The sequence below is a fragment of the Musca domestica genome, unplaced genomic scaffold (genome assembly GCF_030504385.1).
Source record: "Musca domestica strain aabys unplaced genomic scaffold, Musca_domestica.polishedcontigs.V.1.1 1, whole genome shotgun sequence".
NCBI classification, from domain to species: Eukaryota; Metazoa; Arthropoda; class Insecta; order Diptera; family Muscidae; genus Musca; species Musca domestica.
The window spans coordinates 13933805-13942654 of NW_026712114.1; positions in this window are offsets into that span (position 1 = coordinate 13933805).

Below are 8850 nucleotides of genomic sequence, written 5' to 3' on the forward strand. Positions count from 1 at the left end.
GCTGAATTCCAATATTTTTTCGAAAACTCAAAATTCAACTTACTAAGTTGAAATAGAATGTACTGATTATTAGAGATTTGCAAATAAAGTATTTAAATTTTGGCAAATTGTGGTATTCAGCTAGCTGAATTTCAAAATTTTTTCGAAAACTCTAAATTCAACTTGCTGAATTGAAATAGAATGTACTGGGTATTAGAGATTTGCCATTAAAATTTTTTAATTTTGACAAATTGTGGTATTCAGCTAGCTGAATTCCAAAATTTTTTCGAAAACTCAAAATACAACTTACTGAATTGAAATAGAATGTACTGAGTATTACTGATTTGCAAATAAAATTTTTAAATTTTGACAAATTGTGGTATTCATCTGGCTAAATTCCAATATTTTTTCGAAAACTCAAAATTCAACTTGCTAAATTGAAATAGAATGTGCTGATTATTAGAGATTTGCAAATAAAGTATTTAAATTTTGACAAATTGTGGTATTCAGCTAGCTGAATTCCAATTTTTTTTCGAAAACTCAAAATTCAACTTGCTGAATTGAAATAGAATGTACTGAGTATTACTGACTTGCAAATAAAATTTTTTAATTTTGACAAATTGTAGTATTCAGCTAGCTGAATTCCAATATTTTTTCGAAAACTCGAAATTCAACTTGCTGAATTAAAAAAGAATGTACTGATTATTAGAGATTTGCAAATAAAGTATTTAAATTTTGACAAATTGTGGTATTCAGCTAGCGGAATTCCAAAATTTTTTCGAAAACTCAAAATTCAACTTGCTGAATTGAAATAGAATGTACTGAGTATAAGTGATTTGCAATTAATTTTTTTTAATTTTGACAAATTGTGGTATTCAGCTAGCTGAATTCCAAAATATTTTCGAAAATTCAAAATTCAACTTGCTGAATTGCAATAGAATGTACTGAGTATTACTGACTTGCAATTAAAATTTTTAAATTTTGACAAATTGTGGTATTCAGCTAGCTGAATTCCAAAATTTTTTCGAAAACTCAAAATTCAACTTGCTGAATTGAAATAGAATGTACTGAGTATAAGTGATTTGCAATTAAAATTTTTTAATTTTGGCAAATTGTGGTATTTAGCTAACTGAATTCCAAAATATTTTCGAAAATTCCAAAATTCAACTTGCCGAATTGCAATAGAATGTACTGAGTATTACTGACTTGCAATTAAAATTTTTAAATTTTGTCAAATTGTGGTATTCAGCTAGCTGAATTCCAAAATTTTTTCGAAAACTCAAAATTCAACTTGCTGAATTGAAATAGACTGTACTGAGTATTACTAATTTGTAAAAAAAAATTTAAAATTTTGACAAATTGTGGTATTCAGCTAGCTGAATTCCAAATTTTTTTTCGAAAACTCAAAATTCAACTTGCTGAATTGTAAAAGAATGTGCTGAATATTAGGGATTTGCAATTAAAATTTTTAAATTTTGTCAAATTGTGGTATTCAGCTAGCTGAATTCCAAAATTTTTTCGAAAACTAAAAATTCAACTTGCTGAATTGAAATAGAATGTACTGAATATTACTGATTTGCAAATAAAATTTTTAAATTTTGACAAATTGTGGTATTCAGCTAGTTGAATTCCAAAATTTTTTCGAAATCTCAAAATTCAACTTGCTGAATTGAAATAGAATGTACTGAGTATTAGAGATTTGCCATTAAAATTTTTTAATTTTGACAAATTGTGGTATTGAGCAAGCTGAATTCCAAAATTTTTTCGAAAACTCAAAATTCAACTTGCTGAATTGTAATAAAATGTGCTGAGTATTAGGGATTTGCAATTAAAATTTTTAAATCTTGACAAATTGTGGTATTCAGCTAGCTGAATTCCAAAATTTTTTTGAAAACTAAAAATTCAACTTGCTGAATTTAAATAGAGTGTACTGAGTATTACTGATTTGTAAATACAATTTTTAAATTTTGACAAATTGTGGTATTCGGCTAGCTGAATTCCAAAATTTTTTCGAAAACTCAAAATTCAAATTGCTGAATTGAGATAAAACGTACTGAGTATTACTGATTTGCAAATAAAGTATTTAAATTTTTACAAATTGTGGTATTCAGCTAGCTGAATTCCAAAATTTTTTCGAAAACTCAAAATTCAACTTGCTGAATTGAAATAGAATGTTCTGAGTAATAGGGATTTGCAATTAAAATTTTTAAATTTTGACAAATTGTGGTATTCAGCTATCTGAATTCCAAAATTTTTTCGAAAACTAAAAATTCAACTTGCTGAATTGAAATAGAGTGTACTGAGTATTACTGATTTGCAAAAAAAAATTTAAAATTTTGACAAATTGTGGTATTCAGCTAGCTGAATTCCAAAATTTTTTCGAAAACTCAAAATTCAACTTGCTGAATTGAAATAGAATGTACTGAGTATTAGAGATTTGTCATTAAAATTTTTTTATTTTGACAAATTGTGGTATGGAGCAAGCTGAATTCCAAAATTCAACTTGCTGAATTGTAATAGAATGTGCTGAGTATTAGGGATTTGCCATTAAAATTTTTAAGTTTTGACAAATTGTGGTATTCAGCTAGCTGAATTCCAAAATTTTTTCGAAAACTCAAAATTCAACTTGCTGAATTGATACATGGTGTACTGAGTATTACTGATTTGTAAATACAATTTTTAAATTTTGACAAATTGTGGTATTCGGCTAGCTGAATTCCAAAATTTTTTCGAAAACTCAAAATTCAACTTGCTGAATTGAAATAGAATGTACTGAATATTACTAATTTGCAAATAAAGTATATAAATTTTGACAAATTGTGGTATTCAGCTAGCTGAATTCCAAAATTTTTTCGAAAACTAAAAATTCAACTTGCTGAATTGAAATAGAGTGTACTGAGTATTACTGATTTGTAAATACAATTTTTAAATTTGAATTCCAAAATTTTTTCGAAAACTCAAAATTCAACTTTCTGAATTGAAATAGAATGTGCTGAGTATTAGGGATTTGCAATTAGAATTTTTAAATTTTGACAAATTGTGGTATTCAGCTTGCTGAATTCCAAAATATTTTCGAAAACTCAAAATTCAACTTGCTGAATTGAAATAGAGTGTACTGAGTATTACTGATTTGTAAATACAATTTTTAAATTTTGACAAATTGTGGTATTCGGCTAGCTGAATTCCAAAATTTTTTCGAAAACTCAAAATTCAACTTGCTGAATTGAAATAAAATGTACTGAGTATTACTGATTTGCAAATAAAGTATTTAAATTTTTACAAATTGTGGTATTCAGCTAGCTGAATTCCAAAATTTTTTCGAAAACTAAAAATTCAACTTGCTGAATTGAAATAGAGTGTACTGAGTATTACTGATTTGTAAATACAATTTTTAAATTTGAATTCCAAAATTTTTTCGAAAACTCAAAATTCAACTTGCTGAATTGAAATAGAATGTACTGAATATTACTGATTTGCAAATAAAGTATTTAAATTTTGACAAATTGTGGTATTCGGCTAGCTGAATTCCAAAATTTTTTCGAAAACTAAACATTCAACTTGCTGAATTGAAATAGAGTGTACTGAGTATTACTGATTTGTAAATACAATTTTTAAATTTTGACAAATTGTGGTATTCGGCTAGCTGAATTCCAAAATTTTTTCGAAAACTCAAAATTCAACTTGCTGAATTGAAATAGAATGTACTGAATATTACTGATTTGCAAATAAAGTATTTAAATTTTGACAAATTGTCGTATTCAGCTAGCTGAATTCCAAAATTTTTTCGAAAACTAAAAATTCAACTTGCTGAATTGAAATAGAGTGTACTGAGTATTACTGATTTGCAAATAAAGTATTTAAATTTTTTACAAATTGTGGTATTCAGCTAGCTGAATTCCAAAATTTTTTCGAAAACTCAAAATTCAACTTGCTGAATTGAAATAGAATGTAATGAGTATTACTGATTTGCAGATAAAGTATTTAAATTTTGACAAATTGTGGTATTCAGCTAGCTGAATTCCAAAATTTTTTCGAAAACTAAAAATTCAAATTGCTGAATTGAAATAGAATGTACTGAGTATTAGAGATTTGCAATTAAAATTTTTAAATTTTGACAAATTGTGGTATTCAGCAAGCTGAATTCCAAAATATTTTCGAAAACTCAAAATTCAACTTGCTGAGTTGTAATAGAATGTGCTGAGTATTAGGGATTTGCAATTAAAATGTTTAAATTTTGACAAATTGTGGTATTCAGCTAGCTGAATTCCAAAATTTTTTCGAAAACTCAAAATTCTACTTGCTGAATTGAAATAGAATGTACTGAGTTTTACTGATTTGCAAATAAAGTATTTAAATTTTGGCAAATTGTGGTATTCAGCAAGCTGAATTCCAAAATTTTTTCGAAAACTCAAAATTCAACTTGCTGAATTGAAATAGAATGTAGTGAATATTACTGATTTGTAAATACAATTTTTAAATTTTGACAAATTGTGGTATTCGGCTAGCTTAATTCCAAAATTTTTTTGAAAAATCAAAATTCAACTTGCTGAATTGAAATAAAATGTACTGAGTATTACTGATTTGCAATTAAAATTTTTAAATTTTGACAAATTGTGGTATTCAGCTAGCTGAATTCCAAAATTTTTTCGAAAACTCAAAATTCAACTTGCTGAATTGAAATAGAATGTGCTGAGTATTAGGGATTTGCAATTAAAATTTGTAAATTTTGATAAATTGTGGTATTCAGCTAGCTGAATTCCAAAATTTTTCGAAAACTCAAAATTCAACTTGCTGAATTGTAATAGAATGTGCTGAGTATTAGGGATTTGCAATTAAAATTTTTAAATTTTGACAAATTGTGGTATTCAGCTAGCTGAATTCCAAAATTTTTTCGAAAACTCAAAATTCAACTTGCTGAATTGTAATAGAATGTGCTGAGTATTAGGGATTTGCAATTAAAATTTTTAAATTTTGACAAATTGTGGTATTCAGCTAGCTGAATTCCAAAATTTTTTCGAAAACACAAAATTCAACTTGCTGAATTGAAATAGAATGTGCTGAGTATTAGGGATTTGCAATTAAAATTTTTAAATTTTGACAAATTGTGGTATTCAGCTATCTGAATTCCAAAATTTTTTCGAAAACTCAAAATTCAACTTGCTGAATTGTAATAGAATGTGCTGAGTATTAGGGATTTGCAATTAAAATTTTTATATTTTGACAAATTGTGGTATTCAGCTAGCTGAATTCCAAAATTTTTCGAAAACTCAAAATTCAACTTGCTGAATTGTAATAGAATGTGCTGAGTATTAGGGATTTGCAATTAAAATTTTTAAATTTTGACAAATTGTGGTATTCAGCTAGCTGAATTCCAAAATTTTTTCGAAAACTCAAAATTCAACTTGCTGAATTGTAATAGAATGTGCTGAGTATTAGGGATTTGCAATTAAAATTTTTAAATTTTGACAAATTGTGGTATTCAGCTAGCTGAATTCCAAAATTTTTTCGAAAACTCAAAATTCAACTTGCTGAATTGAAATAGAATGTGCTGAGTATTAGGGATTTGCAATTAAAATTTTTAAATTTTGACAAATTGTGGTATTCAGCTAGCTGAATTCCAAAATTTTTTCGAAAACTCAAAATTCAACTTGCTGAATTGAAATAGAATGTACTGAGTATTAGAGATTTGCCATTAAAATTTTTTAATTTTGACAAATTGTGGTATTCAGCAAGCTGAATTCCAAAATATTTTCGAAAACTCAAAATTCAACTTGCTTAATTGTAATAGAATGTGCAGTATTAAGGATTTGCAATTAAAATTTTAAAAATTTTGACAAATTGTGGTATTCAGCTAGCTGAATTCCAAAATTTTTTCGAAAACTCAAAATTCAACTTGCTGAATTGTAATAGAATGTGCTGAGTATTAGGGATTTGCAATTAAAATTTTTAAATTTTGACAAATTGTGGTATTCAGCTAGCTGAATTTCCAAATTTTTTCGAAAACTCAAAATTCAACTTGCTGAATTGAAAAAGAATGTAATGAATATTACTGATTTGCAGATAAAGTATTTAAATTTTGACAAATTGTGGTATTCAGCTAGATGAATTCCAAAATTTTTTCGAAAACTCAAAATTCAACTTGCTGAATTGAAATAGAATGTGCTGAGTATTAGGGATTTGCAATTAAAATTTCTTAATTTTGACAAATTGTGGTATTCAGCAAGCTGAATTCCAAAATATTTTCGAAAACTCAAAATTCAACTTGCTGAATTGTAATAGAATGTGCTGAGTATTAGGGATTTGCAATTAAAATTTTTAAATTTTGACAAATTGTGGTATTCAGCTAGCTGAATTCCAAAATTTTTTCGAAAACTCAAAATTCAACTTGCTGAATTGTAATAGAATGTGCTGAGTATTAGGGATTTGCAATTAAAATTTTTAAATTTTGACAAATTGTGGTATTCAGCTAGCTGAATTCCAAAATTTTTTCGAAAACTCAAAATTCAACTTGCTGAATTGTAATAGAATGTGCTGAGTATTAGGAATTTGCAATTAAAATTTTTAAATTTTGACAAATTGTGGTATTCAGCTAGCTGAATTCCAAAATTTTTTCGAAAACTCAAAATTCAACTTGCTGAATTATAATAGAATGTGCTGAGTATTAGGGATTTGCAATTAAATTTTTTAAATTTTGACAAATTGTGGTATTCAGCTAGCTGAATTCCAAAATTTTTTCGAAAACTCAAAATTCAACTTGCTGAATTGTAATAGAATGTGCTGAGTATTAGGGATTTGCAATTAAAATTTTTAAATTTTGACAAATTGTGGTATTCAGCTAGCTGAATTCCAAAATTTTTTCGAAAACTCAAAATTCAACTTGCTGAATTGTAATAGAATGTGCTGAGTATTAGGGATTTGCAATTCAAATTTTTAAATTTTGACAAATTGTGGTATTCAGCTAGCTGAATTCCAAAATTTTTTCGAAAACTCAAAATTCAACTTGCTGAATTGAAATAGAGTGTACTGAGTATTACTGATTTGTAAATACAATTTTTAAATTTTGACAAATTGTGGTATTCAGCTAGCTAAATTCCAAAATTTTTTTGAAAACTCAAAATTCAACTTGCTGAATTGAAATAAAATGTACTGAGTATTACTGATTTGCAATTAAAATTTTTAAATTTTGACAAATTGTGGTATTCAGCTATCTGAATTCCAAAATTTTTTCGAAAACTCAAAATTCAACTTGCTGAATTGAAAAAGAATGTAATGAGTATTACTGATTTGCAGATAAAGTATTTAAATTTTGACAAATTGTGGTATTCAGCTAGATGAATTCCAAAATTTTTTCGAAAACTCAAAATTCAACTTGCTGAATTGAAATAGAATGTGCTGAGTATTAGGGATTTGCAATTAAAATTTTTAAATTTTGACAAATTGTGGTATTCAGCTATCTGAATTCCAAAATTTTTTCGAAAACTCAAAATTCAACTTGCTGAATTGTAATAGAATGTGCTGAGTATTAGGGATTTGCAATTAAAATTTTTAAATTTTGACAAATTGTGGTATTCAGCTAGCTGAATTCCAAAAATTTTTCGAAAACTCAAAATTCAACTTGCTGAATTGTAATAGAATGTGCTGAGTATTAGGGATTTGCAATTAAAATTTTTAAATTTTGACAAATTGTGGTATTCAGCTAGCTGAATTCCAAAATTTTTTCGAAAACTCAAAATTCAACTTGCTGAATTGTAATAGAATGTGCTGAGTATTAGGGATTTGCAATTAAAATTTTTAAATTTTGGCAAATTGTGGTATTCAGCTAGCTGAATTCCAAAATTTTTTCGAAAACTCAAAATTCAACTTGCTGAATTGAAATAGAATGTGCTGAGTATTAGGGATTAGCAATTAAAATTTTTAAATTTTGACAAATTGTGGTATTCAGCTAGCTGAATTCCAAAAATTTTTCGAAAACTCAAAATTCAACTTGCTGAATTGAAATAGAATGTACTGAGTATTAGAGATTTGCCATTAAAATTTTTTAATTTTGACAAATTGCGGTATTCAGCAAGCTGAATTCCAAAATATTTTCGAAAACTCAAAATTCAACTTGCTGAATTGTAATAGAATGTGTTGAGTATTAGGGATTTGCAATTAAAATTTTTAAATTTTGACAAATTGTGGTATTCAGCTAGCTGAATTCCAAAATTTTTTCGAAAACTCAAAATTCAACTTGCTGAATTGTAATAGAATGTGCTGAGTATTAGGGATTTGCAATTAAAATTTTTAAATTTTGACAAATTGTGGTATTCAGCTAGCTGAATTCCAAATTTTTTTCGAAAACTCAAAATTCAACTTGCTGAATTGTAATAGAATGTGCTGAGTATTAGGGATTTGCAATTAAAATTTTTAAATTTTGACAAATTGTGGTATTCAGCTAGCTGAATTCCAAATTTTTTTCGAAAACTCAAAATTCAACTAGCTGAATTGAAATAGAATGTGCTGAGTATTAGGGATTTGCAATTAAAATTTTTAAATTTTGACAAATTGTGGTATTCAGCTAGCTGAATTCCAAAATTTTTTCGAAAACTCAAAATTCAACTTGCTGAATTGAAATAGAATGTACTGAGTATTAGAGATTTGCCATTAAAATTTTTTAATTTTGACAAATTGTGGTATTCAGCAAGCTGAATTCCAAAATATTTTCGAAAACTCAAAATTCAACTTGCTGAATTGTAATAGAATGTGCTGAGTATTAGGGATTTGCAATTAAAATTTTTAAATTTTGACAAATTGTGGTATTCAGCTAGCTGAATTCCCAAATTTTTTCGAAAACTCAAAATTCAACTTGCTGAATTGAAAAAGAATGTAATG